This window comes from Pteronotus mesoamericanus, unplaced genomic scaffold (assembly GCF_021234165.1).
Source record: "Pteronotus mesoamericanus isolate MK-2021 breed Mesoamerican mustached bat unplaced genomic scaffold, CSHL_Meso_final contig_84, whole genome shotgun sequence".
Lineage (NCBI taxonomy): Eukaryota > Metazoa > Chordata > Mammalia > Chiroptera > Mormoopidae > Pteronotus > Pteronotus mesoamericanus.
This window is the reverse complement of record NW_026555267.1, coordinates 3,377,474-3,405,158: the sequence shown is the minus strand read 5'-3', so window position 1 is coordinate 3,405,158 and position 27,685 is coordinate 3,377,474.

Genomic DNA, 27,685 nt, shown 5'->3' with positions numbered 1-27,685 from the left:
GTTTGACAAAGCACTGCTATTGTAGTTATTGAGAAAAATAAAACTTTCTCATATACCCTTAGAGAACTGAGGCTTCTTTTTATATAATTATACAAACTAAATGTCCAACAATAAGAGAAAGGAAAGCTAAATTTATGTGTACATATACTGTGAATCCAGATAGCATATGCGGCAGTGGAGAGGAATCCAGTGGCTCCATGTTATCAATATGGATATTTAAAAAACATGTTGACTGCAAAAAAAAAAAAAACAGGTTGATGAACAATGCAGATATAAGACCACATTGTGTACTTTCTGTTGGGAGAGACTGATTTTTAGAGGATGTCTCAAATGCGTAGTAGTTCTTTATAGAGAGTAAAAGAGACAAAAACCGAAGGTGTCAAGTCCAGGGGGACTCTAGCTTGATGTACAATGTGCTTTTTAAATTAAAATATAACAACTTAATCATGATACAGAGAGAGCTGATAAGATCACTAGGGAGGAGTAGAGGGGCTGGAGGTTGCCCAAGGCCATGGGAAACTGGCCTGGCCGGGGCGCAGGGTCATTCTTCCTTGGGTGTTCCAGAGGCAGAAGCCTGCATCCTTCCAAAGCCTTGTAGCTTTTGTATCTTGTGTTGTTTTAGTTTGTAAACTAACCCTATAGTAATAAGATAATTAAAACTACTAGGGTAATGATGGGAGAACTCAGGTGTTAGAATTTAGCCTTAACTGATAGGCTTAAGTGATTCAAGCTGTAACTAAAGAGTTAATTGATAGGCTTAAGTGACTAATGCACTTGCACTTTCCTTTATCACCAGACCTTTGCCTCTGGAATTTTGCCCAGAGGGCAGCAGCGGGCAGCTGGACCCTAATGGCTGTTCATGAACATTCATGCACTACTGGTGTAACATAGCTTATAAACATAAAAAAAAAGAAGACATTTTACCAACATGAAAACAATGATTAATTTTGTATGATGCACAGTTGAGTGACTGTTGTTTTCTTTGTATTTTTATAGATTTTAAAACAAATGTACTCCACAAAAAGGAGGGAACAAAGACAAGAACACAAGAATCAATTCACAGAATGAAAAGAAATTTTAAAATTAACATGCAAAATGATAATCAACCCCATTAGAGTTACATACATTCTCATAAAAAATATTGAGATATTTTCCAACACATTTACTTAATTGCAATACAACAGGTATATTGTCATGTTCCCCTGGACATCAATTTGGCAAGATGTATAATGAGATTTTTGAAAAGTTCATGACATTTTATGCATAGAACATTTCCAAAAGATTATTTAGTAAAATGTTGACTGCATTAATTTCTGAATCTTAAGATTATGGTTGATACTAATCTGTATTAATATTTTTGTAGTAGACATGTGTTATTTATTTCATAAACATAATGTAACACACATTTAAATTTTCTACAAGTAGGAATATATTGTAAAGAAATACTAAGAAATTTGTGAAAGATTCACTACAAAGGTATCCATGGCAACATTATTTATGGATACAACCTTCTTGCTTAACAATAAAAGACTGTTTAAATACATTATAAAATAACCATATGACGGAACAGAGTGGCCCTTTATAAAAATGGTGTTTTCAAAACATGCTGAATTGCATGGGGGAATTTCTTATGCTAAGGTGTTCTGAGGAATAGGAAAGGTAGACAAATAATGAAGAAATACCAGGCAGTCCCAGGAGCATAAACGAGCTTAAAATCCCCACGTTTGCGGAAGCACCAATCAGCATGGCTACATAATTTTCTCTGCTCGCACTCAGTACCCCAGTCACACACACAGAAGATGGGCATCCTACGCAAAGGAACCCAGTGTGGAAGTCACAAGACAACTTGCACAGATTCTGTGTCTTGGGGAAGTCACGTTGTATCCCCAGCCCTTAGTCTCCTCATCGGACATCTGTCTCTCTTGTCCATCACTTCACCCTCAAAAGATATATTTTTAAGTTAGAGCACATTCAACATTTATTATCATAATATCCATCTGACCTGCCAACATCCTCACAGCTTTCAGAAGCAGCAAAGCAAATGGTAAAGTGAACAGGGCTTTCTCCTCAGGGAAGAGGATTTCCTCTCATGAAATCAGTGCTGGGCCTTCTCTGGGGTTCCGATGCCACCCAAGGGAGGGGTTCATGCACAACTGTGAATACCATTTGTGTGCAGCTTGGTATTAAAAAAAATTAATTACTAATGTGACCCAACCATCAGAAGTTTACACATGAGAACCAGGGAAATAAGGTGGCTTACCACATTTCAAGGAAAGATTTAGGAGAAACAAAATTAGATGCTCATGAACTCAAGTGGGAACCACCTGCACTACACAAAGCCATGCTCCGTGGAAGGCGCTAACCGGGACGTGAACGGGAGGGAAAGCAGCAAACTAAAGGACAAGAGGTGCATTTGACAAGTTGGTTGGATCGGGGAGTTAGAACCTCGCATTTCTCTACATTTCCTACACAAACCTCATAAAGAAGGCTTGTCTCTGTAACCTAAATTGACGATATTTTTTGGACTCCGAATTAGAGAACATTTAATATCTATTCTGAGTAAGAAAGAGCTTGTCACTTTGGCTTTGACCTGCCATTCATTTTAATTTGACAAAGCCACTCTTAACATACAATTCAGATAATGCTGAAATGTCAGTACATCTCCCTGTGCAATCAGGCGGCCCGATTGCACAGTTTCTGTATTCCCCACATTAGCATAAGAAAAGCCATTCAATTTACCAGAGGGGCAACAGCCAATGGAAGCTCCAGTCTTCCTCCAAGTGAGAAAATCATTAGCTTTAACCTCCAAGGAATCATTGCCAATGTCTCTAGTAAGTAGCAAATGCCCCTTCAAAAAGCTATTAGTGTTCTTTGCGAGGTCAGAGGCATGAAGATTGAGGGGTAAGGACGACACATTTCAATGTAACCTTTAAAAGCCTTCGTTGGAACACTTTGTGCAAAATAAAAATCTCCAAAGACCTGAACTTTTACACCTCAGTAAACAGTCACCAGTGGTCCCCATTAAAGCTGTCCCTTAGGGAGGGTTTAATGAGTGAGAAGAGGAGCATCTGCCAGGATTTCTTACTTGATCTTTTGATCTCTTCCTAAGCAGGTTCCTAGCAATCTTGTCTGCAGAACAAAACTGCAGCCCTGTTACTAGTTAGTGCTTATATTGAGGCAAGAAACCCTAATAACTATAATTTGTACGGCACTTTGCAATTTATGATAAAATTGAGACAAATGCGTCCCATTTGATGTTGACAAAAACTCTGGGAGCAAAGCTAGTGCTATTACTACCATCTATAGACAAGGACTCTTAGTCTGAGAGGTGGAGAATAAAAATAGCTTTTGTACTAATTGTTCATCAAATTCTGTTTGCAATAATCTCTGGTATTAATGAACTTCTTTTGACCTGGAACAATATTTCAGTACGATAAGACCTTACAACTTCAGGCTACAAACATTTGCTCACCTATGAAACATTTTGAAATTATGCAGCCTATCCATTTTATATTTTCACCTGAAAGTTTCCATCATCAAAATCAACTCACTGTAAAAGTATAAAATTCCTGACGTATTTTAAATGTTAATATTTTAAAATAAGAAGTTTTTGTATTCAGTATATTCAAAGAAATCTAAATACCATTTTGGATCTAACACGTGCCTTACCACATATATTACATGAAATGATTCTTCTCGAACATTTTACTTCATATAATCAAAGGATTAAGTTCCTTTACATAACCAAAGGGTTTTCCAGGTGTGATTTGATTAAAGCTCTCGACATGGAGAAATTATCCTGGGTTATCTAGGTGAACCCAGAGTGATCACAAGGATTCTGAGGAGAGGCCGAAGCGTCAGCATCGGAGTAAGATGGTGTGATGACAAAAAAGCAGACGTTGAGATGAAGAGGCCGTGAGCTGAGGAATGCAGGGGAGCTCCAGGGGACAGCGAGGACAGACTGTCCCCTAAGGCTTCGGAGAGAACACAGCCTTGACGCGGGCCCTGTAAGAGTCGGACTTCTGACTTCCAGGACTGTAAGATGTTGAGCTTGTGCTGTTTTAAATTAATAAGTTTGTGGCTTTGGAAACTGATACAGAGCTTTGTATAAATATGTGACCATTTCTCCTTAGGTGATTAGGACTCATTACTGGAATCAGACAGCATTCAGTGGTAATTTTATGCCTATTTTTTATGTTCTATATGTAAGCATGAAGAAACCTATTCTGAAAGACAGAAGTTTTAATAGAGCATTTACTTGAACTCCTCTCTGGGCTCTGCAACAAAAACGACACAGTAAGCTAATGTCAAATACTGTCTTCAACGGTACAGTGGTTACGAGAGGTGAAGGGCGATGTGGGAAGGGTGGGTGAAGAGGGAAAAACATATCAACTACATCATGATGGCAGAAGATTAGACTTTGCATGGTGAGCACACAGCACAGTATACAGAAGATATTCAATATTCTAGAACTGTACAGCTGGAACTTATAGCATGATATTAACCAATGTTACCCCAATAAATTTAATTTTTTTTTAAATGTCTTTAATGACAAATTCAGCTATCTGAACTGGGCAGGACCAGGGCCAGATCTGGGAGGAGACAAGCAAGAAGGCGCTCCCTGTCAAGCTGTGCATGTGTGGAACGAGCAAGGACATGACCCGGATGGTTAGGGTTCTTTTCAATTTCGTTCCCCTGGTGCCTCACGTACATCACCCAGGTCCTGGTCTTGGGTCCTATGTTAGTTCTGTAAAAAAACAAAAAAACAAAAACAAACCCTAACTGACAAAAACCCAATTTGTTTAACTTTTAATGTACATTATTAAAGAAGTTTACTGCCTCAGTTACTTAGTATATCTAAAAGACTAATAAATATTTGTTCATTTTTCTGCCCCCATTTTTACAGATATCTGCTTTATTAGATACTTTCAGAAAAGTTGGGAAAAGTGAAATAACGCTAATTTCAATGTGTTTTTAAATATTACATTTTAAGTAACAAACTTTTGTCTTGCTCTTTGCTTGAAATAATAGTTTTCAAAATGTTGGCGCTGAACGTACAGCTCACTTTGATAATCAAAAAAGTGTTTAAACTGAGTTGAATTTATCTTATTAGGATGACTGACGAAAATCTAGACAGTATCCCCACTGAAATTTCTGGTCATTATGTGACCCAAGCAATCCAAGAATTCAATCACCAAAAATCTTCATTAGAAATAAACCCTAAAATTGTGCAAGACACATTCTAAATGGTTTCATACCTTCAAATTCTGGAAAGATCTAGAATAAATTCTAGGTAGTAAAAGCCATAATATTGGAAAAATAGTCTGTGCACTTGGGAATATTTTATATTCTTAATGTTTTATATAATTTAGTTAATTAAAATGAGATTCTACTCTCCAAACTCTAATTTGAAATGTAGAACTGACTGATTTACATATGCATTTTAAGTTGAAATCATACGTTATGTACAATACTATAAAGTGACTTAAGTTTCAGCATATTTATAAATTTAATATTTTTAGGTTTCTGTAAGTTATATAAATAGCTGATAAATGTTGTCAGTCAACAATTAGAATACCTAAATTTAAAAATCCTTCATATCAAGTTTTATACTTTTTAAATTGTTAGAAGAGGTTTAATTAACTAAGGTTTTAAATTAAAGCAAACATTATGCAAAATCCTTCACATGTGATTGCTAAAATTCTCTAGACTTATGAATAGAACTATATTGGGTATCAGCCAAACTTAAAAGCATAAGAATAAGGGTATTGGATTTTTGCTTTAATAAATTAAACATTAACTTCTAAAACCAATTTAGACCTCTAATACTCTCTTCTGAGCATAAAAATTGCCCCAAGGGCACCAGAAAAACCCTAACATTTAATAGCACTTACTAGCATTATGACTAGCCTAAGTGGTTTAGCCTCTAGGAGCCTTTTGCCTCATCCACAAACGGAGTGATAGTAAAGATTAAATGATACAATATACGTAAACTCCTAGTCCTGTGTCTGGTGTCTAGTATATGTTTAACAAACAATGACTGTTTTAAAATGCTTTATACTAGGTAAAACACTATGTGCACAAAAACTATCTTCTGGAAACCTAGCCTAAAGAAATGTGTGTGCATGGAAATATATGTGCAATAATGATAACCAAAGCATTGTTTTCATAGTAGAAAGCAGAAAACAACCTAGTGTATAACATTACAGAAGTGTAGTAAAATTAAGGTACATTCATACTATAAAATAATACGTGAGTGTTAAAAAGAGCAGGGTAGACCTCTATATACTTACATGGAAAGATTTCTTAAGGTATATTAAGTAATGAAAAAGACTGCAAAAATAAATATTACCTCATTTCTGTATAAAGAAAGAATTGGAATATATATACATGTAAATGTATAGCAAAAAGAACTGGAAAGATTCACAATAAACTGTTACCGGTGACACAGTGATTTTATCTGGCCAGGAACAGCATGGCGATTGGATGAGGACAGGTGAGGACCTGTTTTCATCTGTATTCTTGTAAACCACTTAGTAAGTATAAAAGGTGCACGTACACGATAAAAGGTGCATGTACATGCACACATATGCACAGTACATTGTGTGATCAGAAGTTTAACCGTGGGAGAAATTAACAGTGGGATAAATTACGTGTACGTAAGCGATCTGCTCCACCTATATGTGACACCTTGTCACTCCGCTGCTCATGCACATGTGGAAGCTCTTCTTTCAAAATTGTCCCAAGCAGATCTGTCTGGAGGGGCAGGGTTTGACCACTGTGATGGTGTCACATGGCTTTGCTTTTGTTTCTTCAAAATCCATGCAACTAGAAGAAATGTGGTGGTAATAACACCACCAGCAGCAGTAACAAATTAACACTTATTGACTGCCAGGCACTGCTCCAAGAACTTAGTTTAAATTGTGCCATCCTAATATCAACTGCATAAGGTAGACACCATTAGGATCATCATATCTAGATAAGAAAATTGGGGCATGAGGTAAAGGAAGAATAAATAGTGAGAGAGGGAGACTTGGCTTGGGGAGGTGGACACACAATGCAATATACAGACGATGCACTAGAGAAATGTACTCCTGAAATCTATTTAACTTTATTAACCAATGTAACCCCAATAAATTCAACTTAAAATAAAAGTATCCACCACTTAGGGTTATCAAGAGGACTAAGATGATTCACATAAGGTCTCAGCATAATCTGAGGACAGGAGTCCCATAATAGGCTAAGACATAAAGTGTTAGATAAAGAAATGCTAGTCTCAACAACTATAGATTTACTTTGTTTTATACTCCCTGAGCAAATACCTTTACCTTTTTACACATTTAATGCTCCTTATAACACTTTGCTGCTATGTTGTATTATTTTCCCACATTGAATCTGCCTTAGGATTCAATGTACCACTAAAACAATAAATCCATTGAGATTTCCACATCCCAACTCTAGTTGTAAAGTCCGCCTAATTTTAATTTAGAAAGACAAAGACAGTGAATAAAAAGAAAATGAAAGCCTCTTCTCTAATGAAATCACCCACAAACCTTCTAGAAGAAAGAAAAGAAGTGGAAGAAAAGAAGGAAGGAGGAAAGAAAAGGAGAGGAGAAAAGGCAAATCGGTGATACTGTAAGACAGGTAATACACCATGACTAAGTTTGGTTTATTTCAGGAATATAAGTTTTGTTTATGATCCGAAGTCAATATAACTTACCATACAAACAGATTAAAGGAGGAAAATACGGGATAGTCTCAGTAGAAACAGAAAAAAAAACCAGCTAATAAAAGCCAATGCTCATTCATGATACAACCTCTAAGAAAACTGAGAATAGAGATATTTGATTAAAAAATCTACCCCACAAAAACATATAGAGACCATCACACTAAATAGTGAAATACAGAACACTTTCCCCCTGAGACTGAGACAAGAATACTGATTAGAACCATTTTAGTAAATATTATTTAAAAGATCTGATAAGATAAAATAAAACTGTCTTATTCATAGAGTACATGATTATGTACATATAAAATCCAAAAGAATATACAGGAAAACTATTATGACTAATAAGTACATTTAATGAGGCAGGCAGATAAAAAGTCAGTATATTTTTAAGATCATCTGTATTTCTAAGCACTACTTAAATAGACTATGGATATTTCAAAAGGTACATTTATAATAGTACAAAAATTAAGGAATAAATGTATAAACAGTATACATTTATGTAGAAACTGTAAAATATTGAAAGAAATTAAAGAACTAAGTCATGGGACATATCCAGTCCTTGGCTTATAAGACTATTATAAATATTTAATTTCTCTTTATAGATTTATACAAGGGGGGGATTAAGAAAAAAACAGAATTATCTTCTGAAGGGCGGGCCCCTTGTAGTACAGGCTTCCCCCACTAGGGGAGTGTTCTAGCACCCCATCTGTATCAGGGCACCAGCTGGCGTTGTTGTGAGAGGCTGCGTTTGGCTTCAGTGAATTTGAAGACTTTTTCAACACATTTGCTCATTTCATGACGGGTAACTTATGAGCACACCTGCCCACACCACACTGAATGTTCAGCAGTTTCTCACCAAAAATGGCATGATCCCCATTCCATACCCTTCCTATTCACCCAATCTCAAACTGAGATTTTTTTTGTTTGTTTCCCCAGACGAAAAAAGTCCTCAAAAGGAAATGTTTTGCCAATGTGGAAGAGATGAAACAAGAAACAGCAGAGGCACTAAAAGGCATCAAAATTGACGAGTTTAAAAACTGTTTTGAGCACTGGAAAAAAGTCCCGATAGGTGTAGCACATCAAATGGAGAGTACTTTGAAGGTGACTGAAGTTTAAACATGTAAGAATCAATACACAATTTTTTATAAATAAGTTCTAGATTTTTTGGGGTCCCCCCTCATGTATTCAATGCAATCACAATCAAAAGATATTTTACAGTGGAAATTAATAAGCCACTAATAAGATGTAGATAAAAAGGGCCGAAACTGGAGGATGTATTCTACTAGATATTGAGGTTTCCATAATGCATAACTTCAGACAGTGCAAAGATAAATAGATAAATGTACCAAAAGAAATAACCCAGAAGTAGACCTACGCAAGTGTCCATTTATGTCAAAGATGACACTGCAGTGCAGGGGTGACCTGGTGGTCTGCTCGGCATGGAGCGGGGCCAGTTCGATAGCCACGTGGGAGAACAATGACTCTTGACTCCCCTCTCCAGATCAACTGGAGATAAAAATATGAATGGTTGTCTCTCCTTTCTCTTTTCTTTGTCATTCTTTGCAGGTCTGCTGACTGGCTCTCCATGCACCCCCTACCCCCACCCTGCTGGTGCTTTCTCTGATTTCTCTGTTTTGGAAAGACATTGTCAGTAGCAGTCCTTGATGTAAATGTACATACTTCTCTTCCAAGTTACTAACCAGTCTAAGAGGAAAGCCCCTTAGCTCCACTTCCAAAATCTTGAGAATAAGCGTAAGTTAAGTAGAGAATATCCACCCCTCACCCTACCATCTGATTCATCAGCTGGTACCATCCTTGGGTCACAGCGGAGAAACAAGGCCACTCTCTCACGAAATCACGTGGAGTGAAGAAAACACCCAGGAAAGGGTGAGCCTTACACAGATGCAGTGTGAGGTTTCTACTCAGTAGACCAGATACCAAGAGTAGATTTCTCAAAACCAAAATGAGGGCGGCAACACAAAGAGAAGGAAAGTCCATTGCATGCAATCTTGAAATCAGGATTAAATGCTGCCATCATTTAACAGTAAAGAACAAAATCTGAGTGTACAAGTATTTGGGTTCAAATAGAGAGTAAAAACAATCCAGGAACTGGGCTCAACGGAAGCTGGGGAATTCTCTCTGATTCAGGAATGACGTGTGAAATCAGTCCTTTAGCTTCTCAATCCAGTGTGATAAAGGGTAACTGTGGCCTCTGGGGCTCAGGATGGCTCGTCTTCTGTTTTAACACAGTGCGTCCTTCCTCATATGAGCCAAGGACGACTGCAGGTGTGCGAGTGCCCCGAAGGCAGGGGTCTCGGGCGTTGATGTTCATATATGCTCACCTTCGAGGGCATCTGAGGTGGTCTCAATATTGGGGATTAGATTTTAACACATGAACTTTAGGGGAACACAAACATTCCATCCACAGCCGGCAGGGCACAGGGCAGTGTGTTTATTTTCTATAAAGGTAATGATAAAACCAGGAGATATTGGCAGTTCAACACCAGAAGAAACTGCATCAGGCAGAGCAATGACCCAAATCCATGTCATCAATCTAAGGATGTAGGTCAGGGAACACAAATAGATTTAGACTCATCTGCCTACTCTGATTTATCTGAAAAGGTATCTTGGATTTCTGGGTTGAGAGAGATCCTTAAGCTTTGTTCAGGCTAAGTGGGAAACAGATTACTGATAGTCACGGACAAGGAGCATGAGTGGCATGGGCTAGACAAGGGACAGGAGCCACAATAGAAATACACTGGATTTTGGGAGCCAGGAAAGAAGACTGAAGTGTATTATCAGAATAGGTGAAAGAGAAGATGCTGTCCAACATTGCCAGAGGTTGCACTGATGCATATTATAGCGTTACATAAGGCCCAGCACAGAAATGCCTTTGCTTGAGAGGAGTCGGAAACTCCAGCATCCCTTGGCCTGCCCAACCATCCCTGTTTCTGAGACAAATGAAAGCCTTGTAAATGAGTCTGACCCAATGCTGGGCTCTGGGAATACAAAACTGAATAAAACACTCCATCCTTTTGCAGAGCTGAAGGTCTGATGGGATAGCCAGAGATGTGACCTGCCCCAGGCACCAAAACCAAATAGAGACATTCTAACAGATGTCCAAGCTCACCCTCCCATCCCTGAGATTCAGATGCAACTGGCCTAGGACACAGCCCAGGGACAGTGTTTCTGAAAACACCCCCCTGGGGACTCTGATGCCTGAGGAAGAGGAAGAACTGAAGCCTTTGGATACTTGGGATAAAGTAGAGCAAAGAGTGTCTGGGCAAAGGGGACAACCTGGACAAGGTGATGGAGGCACAAAGTAGTGTGGGACCTGAAGGCTTTGGTGTGGGTTCTGTCTGGTGGAAGAGAGTGCATCTGCAAGGACAGGGGAGCTGATGTCTGGGAGGTGGGCAAGGGCCAGGTAATGCAAAGCCTCCTGTGCAAAGGAATGTTAGAAATTTTACCAGTTACCCAAAGAATGTGTTCTAAAAACTACAAGGCACAATACAAATATGCAATGTTCATTTTTGCCATTAACAGGGAGCAGTAGTCTTCTGAGAGGTGTATGTTTTGTATCTCTGCCTCTCCCTCCCCCACCTCCCCAATCTCTCCCTCTCTCTCTTTCGAAAATCTAGGCGACGTAAAGGAGAGATCAGCCTCAAGGAACTGAAAGAAATACCACTTGAAGGAGAGGGAGAGGACACTAAATTTCAAAAGGACACCCGAGAAGCTGCCTTTTTCATTTAGTTCCACCCATCCTTTAATTCTCCACCTCCAGCCAGGACTGACAAAATGCTGTATGACACCGAAGAGAACAGCCAGCCATCACCGGAAGTCAAATGATTTTGGCCTTCGCTTTCACCCAATAAAAAAGCACTTCTGCATCTGTATCGGAGCCTCAGCTTCCTCATCCATAAAAGGAGTTACTAATTACCACCCAGCTTTTCTACCATGGTTTGGAGTGATTTAAATTAAACTAACATTTACTGAGCTTGTTAGTGCTTCTCATGTGAGATAATGAGTTAATCTTTGGTAAAGTGCATCGTAAACTTTAAAGTGCCATAGAAACCATTAAGGGGAAGCCATCACTGATTAAAAAAACAAACAAACAAACAGTAATTCACACAAACTGTTAATCGTTTAGGTCAAATTACAATGCAACCAAATAATAATGAAGCATATCATTAACAATGTGTCTGATGATTTCTGGTTGTAAGTCGTATCTGAGTGCAATACTAAAGTGGCTACGCCTGTTATGCATTCTTTGCCTATTGCCCAGACAGCACAGTTGTCTGTTCACAGCCTTAAAAATGAGGAGTGTTATTTCCCTAGTTCATCTCAGTGAGTGAGCAACCTGGTTTTAGCAAACCATGCAGTGAGTCAGCGGCGAAGATGAGCTGTGAGAGTCCCAAAATCCTGAGAGTATTACTTAGCACTGCAGGCCCACATGCCTCTAGCGATGATTGAAAATCTCTGTGCTGGGGAGGAAAAAAGAGAACATCCGATGTTTCACTGAGGTTGGATAATAGGTAACGTCAGGACCTACATCGCAACCTCTAGTCTCTGAAAGCCCCCAACTGCATTTTTCTGAATCAAGACATTATTTCAAGGCACTCATGGGACTCTGAATTATTCATTCTTTTGGAGAAGGGCACGTAATTTTGCCTCTCTCTGTGAGAAAAGAGGAGAATAAAACTTTCTTTGTTATTGTTTTATTTACCATTAGAAAAATGTGCATTACCATTACATAGTTAAAGTCGAGTGACATACTGACACAGAACAAATGTTGCAAAGGTGCCAATAAAGACTATTTGGGGCCCCTCTCCTGGTTCTACAAGAGCAACCAGTTTCTGACAGGCATGTGGACTGCAACTTCCTACTTATAACCTTTAATTTTACATTCAGTCAAGCTGGGTTTGAATCTTGGACTTGCTACTTCTTTTCTGTGGCACCTCATTCTCCTCTAAACCTTTCTTCCTCCATCTATAAAATGAAAATGGGAACAGTACCTACTACACAGGGTTGTTTAGGGATTAAATGATATCATACACAGAAAGCGTGTGGCACATAATAAGTGCTTCAAGATTGTGAGGTCTTGCTATCATCATCCCAGAAGCTGTTTCACACATTCAATCTCAAACAGTAATTTAGAGACATAAAGCAGAGAGAGGATCTCTGTTCCCCTTAGACAATGTCAAATCCCACTTCAAAGTTCAAGTGCAATAAAATACCAGCAGAGTGTGACATGTGGAAATTTAGGGGCTGGGGTTTTAGTCCCACTGCTATCATTGGCTGGTTAAGCATGCTGACTCAATTTTCAATCTTCCCACTCTTTCCCCAATGTTTTCTCAGCAGTAGGGGATTTGCTGAAGGAAGCAACATAGCCACAGTGAGCGAGCAGGTATGGAGGATGTGTCAGCCCCTTCTTCCAGCTAAAGTAACTAATGATATATGCCTGTGAATGCAAACCCACCCAGGTCTAGTTGGGAATTCCGTATCAGCCTCTGCCTCACCAGTGTGAAGGTAGTTGAGTCTTGTGACCTTCTACTGAGACAACTTATTCCCTGTTGAAAGAATTCCCTGAATTAGGTCATGACATTATTTTTACATTTTGGTAATTTCCATATAGGCTTGAGGACCCTTTGGGATCCCAGTTAGAAGTAGACTTATTAAATCACACTGATTAATATGCTCTTCAGGCTGATGATTGCCTTTGTTGCAAATTCTTGTCCTGCTCTGTTGGCTGGTGTTATAGACTGAATGTTTGTCTTCCCCCCCAAAATTCCTGAGTTGAAGCTCTAACCCCTAGTGTGGGTTTATTGGGAGGCAGAGCCTCTAAGGAAGTACTTAAGGTTAAATAATGTCAGAAGGGTAGGGCAGTAATCTCACTGGGCTATGTCTTGAACACCATAGAGTTCATACATTCTCCTCCCTGTATAATATAAAAAGAAAAAGCTGTGTGAGCATATAGCAAAGGTAGCCATCAGCAACCCAAGGGGAGGGTCCCCTTCAGAAAGACACAAGCCTACTGGGAACTTGACCTTGGACTTCCAGTCTCCAGAACTATGAGGAAACACAATTCTGTTGTTTAAGGACCCAGCCTATAGTATTTTTCTATGATAGCCTGAGCCGACTAAGAACTGGCTTGTGCTTTCTTGGTACTGATAAACATCCAAACTATGCCTAAGCCCATGGTTCTGTTAGTTTGTGGCAGACGTCTGAATCCCCTATCCCTCTAAGAATCAAGCTAAGGGTGAATCAAAGTTAGACCTTTTAGTCCCAATTTTACCTATGTCCATTTCCTTCCTCATCTCAGCATCCCAGGTGATAAGGTGCGTTGCTTCTCAGATTTTTTGAAGCATGAGCTAGCTAGTCAAGATCTTCAATGAGTTGTGGATGTGCAAAGAATGGGGTCACTAATGCTTTATTAATGCATATGCAAAATAAGAAAGCTAAGTTATGTGATATGAGAAACAGAGAAGAATTTTCTCTTCCAACTTAGGCTGTAAGAGTTATCTGCAAATAGGCATTTTGAAGAGAGAGAAAACAGGGAAATAGCCAAGGGTATGTCCCTTTGCCTACTGGGCATATCAAATTTGATTGATTAGCAGATTATGGTAAACATAGTTGTATGTCTTCCAAAAGGATTCCATGAAGGATGGCGGACATAAGAATAATGTACAAAACCTATACAGTCTCTGGAAGAGCCAAGGCTGAAAGGTGTGGCCTTAGAGAGAGGGTTTTTTCTCAAGACATGTGACATGATAAAACTTCTATCCTGGCCAGACCTTCATTGATATTCAAAAACATTCACGTAACCATGGCTGCCTCCTTCTAATCTTAACCACAACTCTTCTAAACCCATTCCATTTCCTCGAGCCATCGACTGTCCTCTCACTCATCTCTCGTTTCCATCAGAAGACCCTCCTTCACTACTTCGTTTGGAAAATAACTATAGAATTGGAGTTTCTGAATCATATTCCCTCTGGTTTCCAATGCATGTCTTCTTTAAACTTTTCTTTTTTGCCTCTCCAAAGAAGATACTGACATTTTCTTTCTAAAGCTGATGCCCTATGGTTGCGACTCCTCTAAAGCATTGCTCCATCAATTATTCTGTCTGTTGGATATTTCAAACTTCTGCCATTGGCTCCTTCCCTTGATCCTACAGACACATTCAAATATCTACTCTCCTTTAAAAAATTCAAAAGAAAACCTTATCTCAACACGGTTCTCCCTAAAGTCACGGTCTTTCTTGTTTTCCTTCTCCAGGTTTTGTGGGAGAGTCAATACTTTGTTTCTACATAGTTCTCTGCCACTGTTTCCTTAAATCATGGCATTCCGGCATCTACTCCAACCTAACTGAAATGGTTTTTTCACAGGCTAGTAAAAAACCTCTAATTAATAATCTCAGAGGGTATATGAGGACTAAAAGGTAATGTAAGAAAAAGACAATAAAGATTAAATTTAAAAAATAATAAGCTCATTGGCTTTCTTATCTAGACTTTTGATTGCACTTCATGCTTTTGCATAAATCCTCCTGTGAAAACATCTCTTCTCTTGGATTTGATGACATTGCTCTATTCTAGTTCTCTTCCTACTTTTCTGACAGCTATTGCCCTTTTTTGACTCATTTTTCTTTGCTCAATTATTTAAATAAGAATTTTTAAGGTATGCTTTCTCCTCTTTCCTCGCCTTGCCCTACACCCTACACCAATCAAATAATCAGTTTTTGTAATTTTAACTATCTCCCTCTTGTTTGACTACTTCTCAAAGATTTAACAATAATTTTAAGTGCTTCTAAGCTCCAGGCCTCTACTCCTTTCAGATTTCTATACTAAAGCCATCTCAAATTCAATGTATACAAATTTCGACTCACTCTATGTCCCCCAATCTTGCTTTTTTGGTATTCTTCATTCAAATCGGAATCTAGATGTCATTTCCCTATTTGGAAACCTCCACCACCTTAAATGTTTATATGGCTGGGGGAGAGACCTTTATCCTGGGCACATGGCTCCACTCTGTCCCTCTGTGTCCCTTTCAGGTAGATAGAGGCTTGTTCTTTAGTTGTGGCCATAGAACATGGGGAGAAGTAAAGTGCCCTACCTCTACTGTTGGCTTATAAAAACCTCCTGTCCCATCCTCTACTGTCTCTTTCCCTTTCCCTCTACTGGGTAGATGTTGAGATCCAGGGAGCTGAAGGTGGCAGAATCAGCTTCAGTCTGAGCCCAGTAATTGTGCAGAGCAAAAGAAAGATCACCATCCACTGCTAAACAAGAATACTCTGTTACTTGAATGGAACAATTCCAACAAATAGACACTTGCATATTAACCTAGCAAGTTTCCAGAGTTTACCTGGAATCACCTTTGACTAGAGCCCAAACTCTGGAGAGATACAATTTATTACTAGTTTACTTTGTCCACTTAATCTCTATCTTCCCACCTCACCTAATCAATGTTTGATTCAAACTATACTAGCTTCCTTTCCCCAATGACACCATGCCCTTTTATACTTGCATGTTTGCATGTAGTATATATTACTGCCACTCTCTCTCATCTCCTTTCCACATTGCATAGGCTTACTCATTTACTTACACAGTTCAAAGCTTTGTTCCTCTACGAAGCTATCGCTAATTCTCTCAATGAATATGTCTTCTCTATATTCCCACAACTCTTTATCAGATAGTAGTTTTATTTATACCATGAATCAACGTTGTTTATATTTCAGTGTCTCTGTGAAATTTTGAGTACATTTTAAGCAGAGAATTTATTTTTGTTTTCCCAGAACACAGCACACTATCTTACATACTTAGGTACTCAAATAAGTGAAAGAATAAACAAAGTAACTCTTTTAAAATTAAAAGTCCTGGGATTAAATTATTTATATTGGTTTTGTAATATTTCCAGTAAAAAAATAATAAAGGGCTTATATTTTTTAAATCTATAAATTGTGCATCAGATTAATATACCAGATAGTTATTTTGAGATTAAATAATGTTAACACATGTACATTATTATTAAATGATGTTTTTAAGTTTTTAAAGGACAACAGCTATTTTTGGAATTAAGAAAACACATACCACATATGTGACATAAGGTAACTCTAATCATAATCCTAAAAAAAGGTGATGTAAAAAAGAACACAGTTGTACCCTTAAAAAGGGACCAGTTATGTCACTGGGTGGAAAAGATGGATAAATATCCAAAAGATTCAGGAAAATGTATACAAAGCAGCAAGGAACACTGTGAGGCCAAGACTCACTAGGTATTAACATCTTACTGTCTTCTCCAAAGTTCACAGGAAATATTCCTAGGATGGAGGAGAAGGGAATGGAAGAGACTTCGTGATAAAAAATAAAAGAAAAGTAAAAGGTAAATTTCAGGAGGCAGTGAAGAGAAATATAATGGCTAGTTTTGAACAGAGAGCACAATATGAAAATTGCAGAAGGCAGGCATCTTCTGGAGCAAGAAGATGAGGGAAGATCTGCCTTAGAAAATTCAGCCTGGACTGTCGTTCACAAAGAAAATACAGAAATAGAGGGGCAGTGAACCTAACAGGGGAGTTCAGAGGTCATTTTAAGAGGAAGCCCATGCTTGAGGAACTCGAGTCTTCGATTAACTGAGCCAGCAGGAACTGATAAATAGAAAAGGAACAAGATAAATGTCAACAGGAAGAAAAAAGAGATACCAAGGAAGCTAGGTGGGGGAACAAAAATTTCAGAAACTGCTTGTGAGGACTCATTCCTTACCAAACTGTAGCAGAAACAATGGGAAGACTGTAGAAGTGTGCAGTTGTCACCTACAGGGCTCTGAGATTAAAAAACAAAAACAAAAACAAAAAAACTAGGCATATAAAAATCAGTGGGAGTATTTTTTTTGTTTTATAATGTCAGGGGGTTTTTTTTTCCCCATGATGGGGCTAACTTGATGATACTTGCAATGATCAATGAGAAAAGAAAGAGCAATACAGGGAAACGTATTGTTTAAAACAAAATAGAACATGAGTTCTGAGTAATGTACTAGAAACATCAGAATTATAAATGCTTATAAAAGGAACAAAACATTTAAAGATGAAGCACCTTCTCTCAATTTGGTTTAAAGGGCATAGTGAAGAGGGGATTGTTAACTAAGAACCTGGGAAAGGAAATGTAGACTTTGGAGGATATGTAACCAAAGCTCTAGAAATTAGGTTCATAACAAAAGGACAAACACTTGTATTTAGGCTCTTCACTACAATATGCAAAGTTAAAGATACTTCCTTTTATGACAAAAAGCAACTCCTCTAAAGCTAGGATGTTTCGTCGCACTGTAAGAAGGATGTGTCCACTGTTTCTGGGATAAGAATAAATGTGAAAGTAGCAAAGAAAAGATGGAGGGGTGAGAATGAAAGCAATGTTTACTTTTCAAGATAGGAAGAGAGGTCGGGTCCCCTTACTGATTGATAAGTGCCCTTTGGAAAAGAGTAACACCCAAAGCTTAAATTAAGTTGAATGTGATGATCATATAAAATATATATGTGTATATATATATATATATACACACATATATATATATATATATATTTTTTTTTACACCCATATGAGAGAGCAGCAACCTGAAAAAGGCTTCAGAGACACAAAGACCTAAATTTAGGTCTGGCTCTGCCACCTTCCAGCTCTGGGGGCAGTGAAGAAAACTATAATGGCTAGTTTTAAACAAAGAGCACAATATGAAAATCACAGAAGGCAGGTATCTTCTAAAGCAAGAAGATGAGGGACGATCTGCCTTAGACAATTCAGCCTGGACTGTCGTTCACAAAGAAAATGCAGAAATAGTAGAGCAGTGAACCTAACAGGGGAGTTCAGAGATAATTTGAAGAGGAGGCCCATGTGAGTTTTAGATTAACTGGGCCAGCAGGAACTGATAAGTAGAAAAGGAACAAGATAAATGTCAATGGGAAGAAAAAAAAGATACCAAGGAAGCTAGGTGGGGGAACAAAAATTTCAGAAATGCTTGTGAGGACTCATTCCCTACCAAACTGTAGGTTTCTGAGATTTGGGGGGCCTCATTGAACTCCTATGAGGGTATAAGTTCCCTCCACATAAACAGAAACTTGGACTTGGTTAGTATTACTCACTGTTATATTCCCAGGCCCTAGATCAGTGCCTGTCACACAGGAGGTACTCAATGCATATGTGTGGAATTGACCAAAGTAATCTGGCTATTTAATTTCATTTTAAAGGTAGACAGGCGACAAGACTTCGTGTCTCTTCAGTTTGGAATCCGATACTGAACAAGGCTTTCCTGCTCGTGGTGCAGGGAGACTCAGAGGAAGCCCAATAGACCTCAGATGATAAAATTGCTAGCTTATCTCTGGGTAGAATTTGGTGGCCACAGGTTGACAGAAAAGGTAACACATACAGTGAATGACGATGTGAGGGCATACAGCCACCTTAAGGAAATTAACTTCCATTAGTCCAATGCATTTTAATTGCAAAATAGGGATAATTTCACCAAGCTCAAAGTGTTTGGAATAGGATTGGGTGAAAAAAACCTTTTGTATACACACACAGAGCAGGGCTTACAGATATTGAATAAATACTTGTTTTTGTCTTCTTTCATTCAGTACTTGCTAAGCACTCATTCACTGTATGACAGAATTTGTTTTTAACAGGGATGCAATATTGAGAAAAACAAACAGGTCATCTTCCTGCTAGACTTTATAGAACAATGGTGAGTGAACATACTCATAAAGATCCACTAAGAGAAGGGCTAGGCAGAGAGAGTATAGGAAACAGAGGATGCACAAAGCAGACGCGGAGATCTTCCCTGAGAAATTAGAACTGGAGGCCAGGTATGAGCCATCTCCTGGATGAAGGATGCATAAAAGGGCATCACAGGCGGCCCAGAGGGAGGGGAAAGCAGGAGAGATATAGGAGAGTCATCCAGGGCGAGCAGGGCAGCAACACAGATTACAGGGGCAAGTAGTGAAACAAGGCTGAAGAGGTAGGCATGGCTGACTTGGCTGGTCGGTTTCTCAGTAAGTCATGATCTCATCTTGGTCAACCTTTCTGATAACCTTAGAACTGGCTCGTATAGGCAATCCCACCTCTAACTACACTGCAAGATTCTCATTCTTTGAAATGCTTCATTCTGTTCATACCTCCTGTCTGCCTAGATGCTATCTACCACTTAAAATTACTTTGGCTGCCCCTTTTCTCAAACTCCTGGCTCGACTGAGATATTTTTGACATATAATGTGCGTAAATTCAAGGTGTACAATGGCAACCTTCCTTATAGGAAAGCTACTTTGCCTTCAAAACTCAGTTCATTGCCTCCCTTGATGCCCCAGATCAGTCCAGGGGTGTCCAACCTTTTGGCGCCTCTGTGTCACACTGAAAGGAGAAGAGTTGTGCTGGGCCACACATTAAATACATTGCAACAAGTAATCACAACAAAAATCTCATAATGTTTTAAGTAAATTTATGATTTTGTGTTGGGTCACATTTACAGCCATCTTGTGCTGCATGCAGCCCATGGGCCACAGGTTGGACACCCCTGGTCCCCGTAAAACCCATGCATAATTTGCTTGAAGATTACATCACATTGCACTGAGATTATTAGCTCTCTTCCCTGCTCGACTCTAAGTTCCTTGAGGAAAACAAGCTTTAGTGACTTGTATTCCCACAACACCTAGAACAAGAAGGCACCCAATAAAGGGAAGTTGGACGAATTTACAAATGGATGAATGTTGTACCTTCTACTTAAACAACGTCATCCCGTGTTGACTAGAGAACATTGTAAATAAGTGCATGACAACTCTCCAGTGAGAATGGTGCCTATCTTGATTTTGTTCCCTTATCCCAAGATTGAGGAAATAAAAATCACTTTGAAAATTGTCCATCAGTTGAATGAGGCAGAAATAATTACCAAACTCAACAAAGTTATGCAGCGATTGCCTCCTCCTCCACTCCTTTATTGCAGCCGAGGAAACAGCACTTCAGCAGATTTTGGAAGTTGTACTCAGACTTCTGGTTTCCAGGTTGGCAAATAAGGAGCCTGGAAGTCGCCCCATCCGTCACAACAAGTAAAAATCTAAACGAACTGAAAAATCAACTACTCTCCTTAGCTCTGTTAGAGAGGCAAACCGCTTCCCCAAAATCAAATAAACAGGCGAGTACAGAGAATCCCAACCTACCTGCGCAGAAACCTCCGCAGGAACCGGTGCGGGGGTGGGAAAACCTGGACTGCGGCTGATGAAGGGCTGCAGGCTCAGTCTGGACGAGTCGGAGAGCGAACAGCTCCGGGGGGACCCAGGCATAGGAAGGCCCCACAATTTTGTGGGTTTTCCTCAGAAAAGCTCTACTAGGTTCTTCTTGTGAGTATCCGAGGGAAAATGCCCGCCTGCTTCTGGAAAGGGGAGAGTACAAGGAACCGCTTTTAAAGATGTCTGAGCATCCGGGTTCTTCCTAACAAGCTCTGCCCTCTGGAGAAGCTAGTTAATCAGAACCCAACCTGCTGGAGTTTTATCAGAGCCCAGCTGACCCGGGGCAGGGAAATACCTGACGCTCACAGCTAAAAAGAAATGCGCTATCAAGCTCTGCAAAGACATGGAGGAAACGTAAATGTGTATTAGTAAATGAAAGAAACCTGAGAAGGCTATGTAAGGTATGGGACTAACTACATGACATTCTGGAAAAGGCAAAATACCAATACAGTAAAAAGATCAGTGATTGAGCCCTGGCTGGGTGACTCAGTTGTTCATTGAGAAGAGCTGGGGAGGGAGGGAGGACGCGGGAGCTCAAGGGATTTTAGGGCCGTAAAAATACTTTGCGTGATACTATAATGGCGGATGCACATCATCATACAGTTGTTCAAACCCAGAGAACGAACACCATTAGAGAGTGAACCCTAATGTAAACTAGGTGCCTGAGTGATGTCGACGTAGGTTTATGCACCATAACAAGTGCACCGACCGCCCTGGGCTCTGGTGGGGGCAGCCGATCGTGTGGGAGGCTTTGCCTGTGAAGGGGCTGAGAAGAAATGAAAAATCTCTGTATCTTCTCAATTTTGCTCTGAATCTAAAAACAGCTCTAAAAAATAAAGATTCATTTTAAAAAAAGTCAGACCCAACTCAAGGACATTCCTTTTGCATCCTTTATCTGAGGAACTCAATGTTGGTGCCAGGAAATTCCTTCAGTTACAATGGATCCCGCCAGTCATTTAGAACCAGGTGTTTTCGTAGCTAGGATAACACACACTGTGGCCTCACCTTCCACCTTCACACCTGTGCATCCAACCTCTCACAACATTATCTCGTTTGCAATTAGTTAAAGTATGCTTAGGGTTTTCATTCCTTTTTTTCCTCCTTTCCTTGAAAAAAGTGCCTTTTGAAGTCCTACTTTTTACCTCATTTAAGTGGGAAACAACATGCTTATTTTACAGCTTCCCAAGAAAAGAAATAAAATCACAAGAAAAGAAATATAATCAGAAAGCGTATTTCATCCTTTGTTAGTTACAATTTATTCTCTGAGGTTAAGGAATCCTATTGAAAATCAAAACCTATCTGAGTAAAGTATCACAACCAATATAACAAGATATAGTTAGGAATAATGTTAATATCAAACAACAAGGAGAAAAGTAAACAGGATATGCTGATTGATAGAGGTATTCATTGATGATTATGGTTATGAGGAATTCCTATGATACAATAAATTATTCACGCACTCAGCAAATCTGTACTATGTCTTGAGTACCCACTTTGTGCCTATGGTAATCTATGGGAATCAGCGATAAATAAGGCAGACCTCACCCCTGCAGCCTGGTGCTTACAGTCAACATCAGTGGCTCTCAGATCGTCTGTGGACCAGCAGTATCAACATCACCTGGGGACTTGTGAGAAATGCAAAATTTTAATCCCAGCCAAGACAGGCTGTATCAGAAAAGTGGGAAATGGAGCACAGGAACCTGTGTTTTAGCCAGTCTCCTAGGCGATTCTAATGCAAGCTCAATTTGGGAAAGTCATTCATGTTAATTAAACCAAGGGTCCTAAAAGACAAATGAGAAATTGTACCACAGTAAGATGTAAGGTCTTCACCCCCAAAGATCTGATTACCTCTTCTTTTTCTAGTTTCTTAACATGAAATCATAGATCATGAATTTTATATTTTCTTTATGCCAATATAGTCATTTAAAATTTATATTTCACTGAGTTTCTCCTCATAAATGTTGACACAGTATGTTTTCATTTTTATTTCTTCAAAATATTTTTTAAACTTTTTTTAATTGTTTCGTGTTTGATCCATGGATTATTCTACAGTGAATTAGTTTCTAAATATTTGAGGACTTTTCAAATATCTTTCATTATTGATTCCAAATTAATACCATTGTGGTAAGAGAACACTCTTCATATGATGTCATTCCTTTGAAACATAGTGAGATTTTTGTTTTATGGCATACCCTATGGTAGGCATATCAGAACACATTTGATGTGCACTTAAGCAAGGAGATTAATTTCTCACTCATTTTGTGACTGGCCAGTTAAGGTTCTGTCATACATCACTGTCATCCTGAGACCCAGGTTGGTGAGGTAGCTTCTATCTCTGGCATTGCTGGTCTCATATCACAGGAAACAGAGACAGTAGAAAAGAATTCTCTGACTATTAAAATTCTACCTAGAAGTGACACGTACTACTTTAATTCACATCCTTTGGCTAAAGAAAAGAAACACGGCTATTTCTGATGTCTATCAAAAAGGGATGTGTAATCCGACAACAAAAAGGAGCAATAAATATTTAAATACATATATAACCCATATTAGTCTTCTATGACTTGTTGATCCCACTTCCAAGTACCCCTCTAATCAATTACTTCTCTGCACTCCCATTGCCCGTGCTGCTGTCCGAACTACTCCATGGCCCATCCGGGTTGCCCCAAAAAGGCCCTTAATAGATGTACTACGTTCACTTTGGCTCCCTGACAGCAGTTAGCCTATTCAACAAAAACTTGAACATGCCACGTACATTCTCTGCCCACCAAATCCATCAATTGCTATCCACCCGCTCCTGCATTAAAAACCCTTAATGGCTTCTGATCGCCCTCAAGCTAAAATGCAATCTTTTCATGGGACCCACAAGGCCTTTCTTAACTCAGCCTCTGTCCACCACAGCAAGCTCATCTCTAACCCCTCTGGCCTCCACTCACCAGCCTCACGGCTCTCCCAGTGGCTTGAATGCATCAACCTATTCATAGCACCATGGACTCGGCGCAGGCCACTGTCTGGAATGTCCCTTCCTCCCCTCTTGTCCTGGCTCCCTTTAACATGTATCTATGTTAGATTCCCCTACTTCCCTTAGTATTAATCAAAGCTTACTTTAATTCACACAAGTTCCCATGATTTGTGGTTATATAATTAATTGCATGGTTAACTTTTTTTCACCTTCATACATTTGAGTTACTCAGATCACTCAGTTCGGGAGTGCAATTATCTATGGTCCATAGCAGACAATTATTTGTCTTACTTTTACCCTTCATTATCTTTATATCACTCCTTCCCCCTCCTCTGAGCCCCTAACTCCAGTCCATTTAAAGGGTGTCTCTCCAATTTTCACTACATCTATTAATTTACATACACACATGTACACACTGCTTTGTGTGTATTCTGATTCTTGCTTTCCTCAGTCAGGGTCAATTGTCTAAGCTCTGCCTTCATGACGATCAAGGTCATTATTTCTGGCTAACCCTCGGCAGTATTCTGACCCCTTTCCAGATGAGGTAACTGAAGCGAAGATGAGTAGCGTTACTTTTCACAGAGTTTTGTAGACCCATGAATGGAATTCAGGTGTTTCTCACTCTAATATCAGCATTTTGCACTTCCCTTTCCATCAAGTCATCTTTGCTTTCACTTATATCCTTATCTGAGATACATAAATGATTCCAAAACTTGGTATCAGAGAAATCAGATGACTAAGCAGCAGAGTCATCCTTAAAACCCACTTCCTCTCATCCTCGTACAGCACTGCGCACAGGGCCCATGCTTCCTAAACACGCTGATAGGAATCGAGGTCTTGTTTCCTGCCCTGATTTTAAAATCCAGACTTCTTCTTCCCCTCCTGAAGCCAGCTGTAGAAACCCACTGACAATTCCAAGCCTTGTGGCAGCTCTTAGATTTGAGAAAAACTTTCTTCTTTGCCCGACCACAAACCAGCTATTTAGAGTTGGTAAAGCTGCTCACTTTCCCTCCAGTGTCAATAGATCAAATAGAAACAGTGATAACTCAATGAAGCTCCAGGCAGCCTGCCCATCAGGAACATCAACATGATACATTGCTATGTACAGGAAGATTTACCACTGGAGCCTAAACAAACAGGAATTCCTGGTTTTAACCCAGAATGGATATTCCTGTCGTCCACCCCCCCACACTTACCAAGACAGTAAGGAAGCCATGGAAACATCTATCTTGGCTAAAATAGCCTTTGGGACCTTGGAGGCTGCTAATGAGCATGGGCCTTAATAGGCAGGAGAAAAGAGCTTACAGGGACGGGAGCTGAGAGTCTCATATGATGGGCGAGAGAAGCCACAACTCTCCTGCCCTCAACAATTACTTACTAAGTGTCTTCTGTGGGACGGCCTCGGTGTTAGAGATAAGGAATGTTCAGGATAGAATCAAGTCCCTGTGCTCAAGGGAATAACAGTCTAGTGGGGAAACAAGGAATGCAAGCAAAGGAAGAGAACAGCCACGGCAACACTGTGAAATCCCCTCCTTGAGAAAAGCCTAATCCTCCCTGACAAGATGAACCTCACCGTGGGGTAGGGAACAGAGCTGCTGATCCTGGGGGATACTTCACTATGTTTTGAGCTCCTCAGCAAGCCAAGGGGAGACACATCACACACCTGGAACAGGCACAAGGCTGCGATGTAATGCTGATGCTGCGCGCGTTAGGCATGCTTGAGATTAACTCCCAAGGGGATCAGAAAATACATTGAAACTGCCTTTTCCTCACTTTTCTTACCTAGAAACTTAAATACGTGGGTTGCTCTTTTTGCCACTTAACAAGCCATGTGAGATGACTCACCAAGGAGTATTATATGTGCATAAACCTCTGATTGCATGTATATATATTTCATTGTTATTCTGACACTGGTTACTATTAGATGTGCTCTGAGTATTTTTTCCATCACTTCTATACTCTTTCTAAACCCTTCCGCATCACTCACAGCTGCTCCTCTGTTCCTGCCCTCTTTTTCTATGAGTTCTTAATTATTTACTAAACAGAACAGGTGAAGTTTTGAAATTAGAGATATAATACAAGTTTTTTCTAGATAAATGTAACTTGCTCATCCTCGTCATGTAGTTTATAATGGACCACTGGGTTTTAGAAACATACCTTTCAAGCTTCAAGATTTATATGTTTTTGATTATTACGCTGTAATCATTATTCTCAGCACCCCCAGAACACAGAGCTACCTCTTCTGGGGGATGTAAATTAAGCACGAGCATGTCTAAGCCAGGGCTGCTATCTGCAGTTATGCAGATTACTACATGGTATGCTAATCACACCATAGCCTAGTGAAAAGCACCTCGCTGTTGCACAGTACCTGACATGGGCAGCTGCACGTGACCCATGACCGCTATGTCTAGGCCTTCTTATTCTAGTGAAACTCTGCCATAAAATTAAGGGATTGAGCAGAATGATATCTAATAAAGAGGTTGAATATAATGAAAGCTAAGATTTCTTCTTGTTCTAATACCTGACCCTAGGAATTCCACGGACTTGGAAAAAACAGATCATGACCTTGTCTTATGAATAAATAACATTGACTCTAGGAGACAGAACTGAGGTCAAGGGCACTAAGACTACATTGATCATGAAATGTGGGGGGGCGGGGGGGTGGTGCAGATTAAGACTGAGCTTCCTCTTTGCATACATAGAGGTCTAATTAAGTATTTAATTAATTCCCTGCTATCACAACAAGAGGTAAACACCAGTACAATAAGGTCAGTCATTTGGTTTGGGCATTGAGGAAGTGAAGGAGCATAAGTAGAGTACTCCACTCTATAGAGTATTCACAAACTAGAGTATTGCTCTAGTTGGAGTATTTCTCTCTCTCACTAGATTGGCCACATTGAGAACAGAATCCTTTATCCCATGCCCTGACATCTTTCCCTCTGCCTAGATTTTCCCTGTAGGAGATTAACAATAACCACGGTAGAGGAAGCGTCTGAGAGGTCCAATTTTAAATCAATCAATCACATTCTGCCTAAGTCACTATTTCCAAACTAATAGGACCACAGAAGCGCTTTTTCATGGAACATGTATTAATGTCTCACAACTCCTCCAAGAAATAGCCTGGATACCACTACTTCAAGTGCCACTCTCCTCTTTCCAGTCACTGAGCTATCAGTCCCTGCAGTGAAATCTCATTGATGGGCAGTGGGATTCATAGATGTGGAAATACAGCTGCTAGGAATAATGGCCATTAGCTAGCCATGCACTAAAACACCAACTGACCATCAGGACTCCAGCCATAGTCAAAGGACTCAAGCCAAAGTAGCAAAATGTGGCTGGAAACCTCCATGCCTGCTCACCCCATTCTGAATCAGGCTTCAGGCCAAAGCCATCCCACCCAGGGCTGCATTTCTTCTAAATAAGAATATATAACAGTTTGGAACTGCCCTTAAAAGCGTTCACGGTAGTCAGGAACAGTGAGATATTGACACATTGCAATACATTTTCCTTGTCTGCTTACTATTATTGGCCATTTACTCATTTTCCCATTTTCTCTAGCTCCCCTTGCCTGTTCTCCCATTCCCGCTTAAACTTGATATTTAATGCTACTGGCCTTTCCAACTCTCATTCCTAAGAGTCCTACTTCAGTCCCATTACCAAGTTCCTGTCTTCCTCCTCCAGGGCTAGAACAGTCTTTGCAAACAAAGACATATATCATTATTCAGTCCTAGGCCTCAGCCAGTACTTT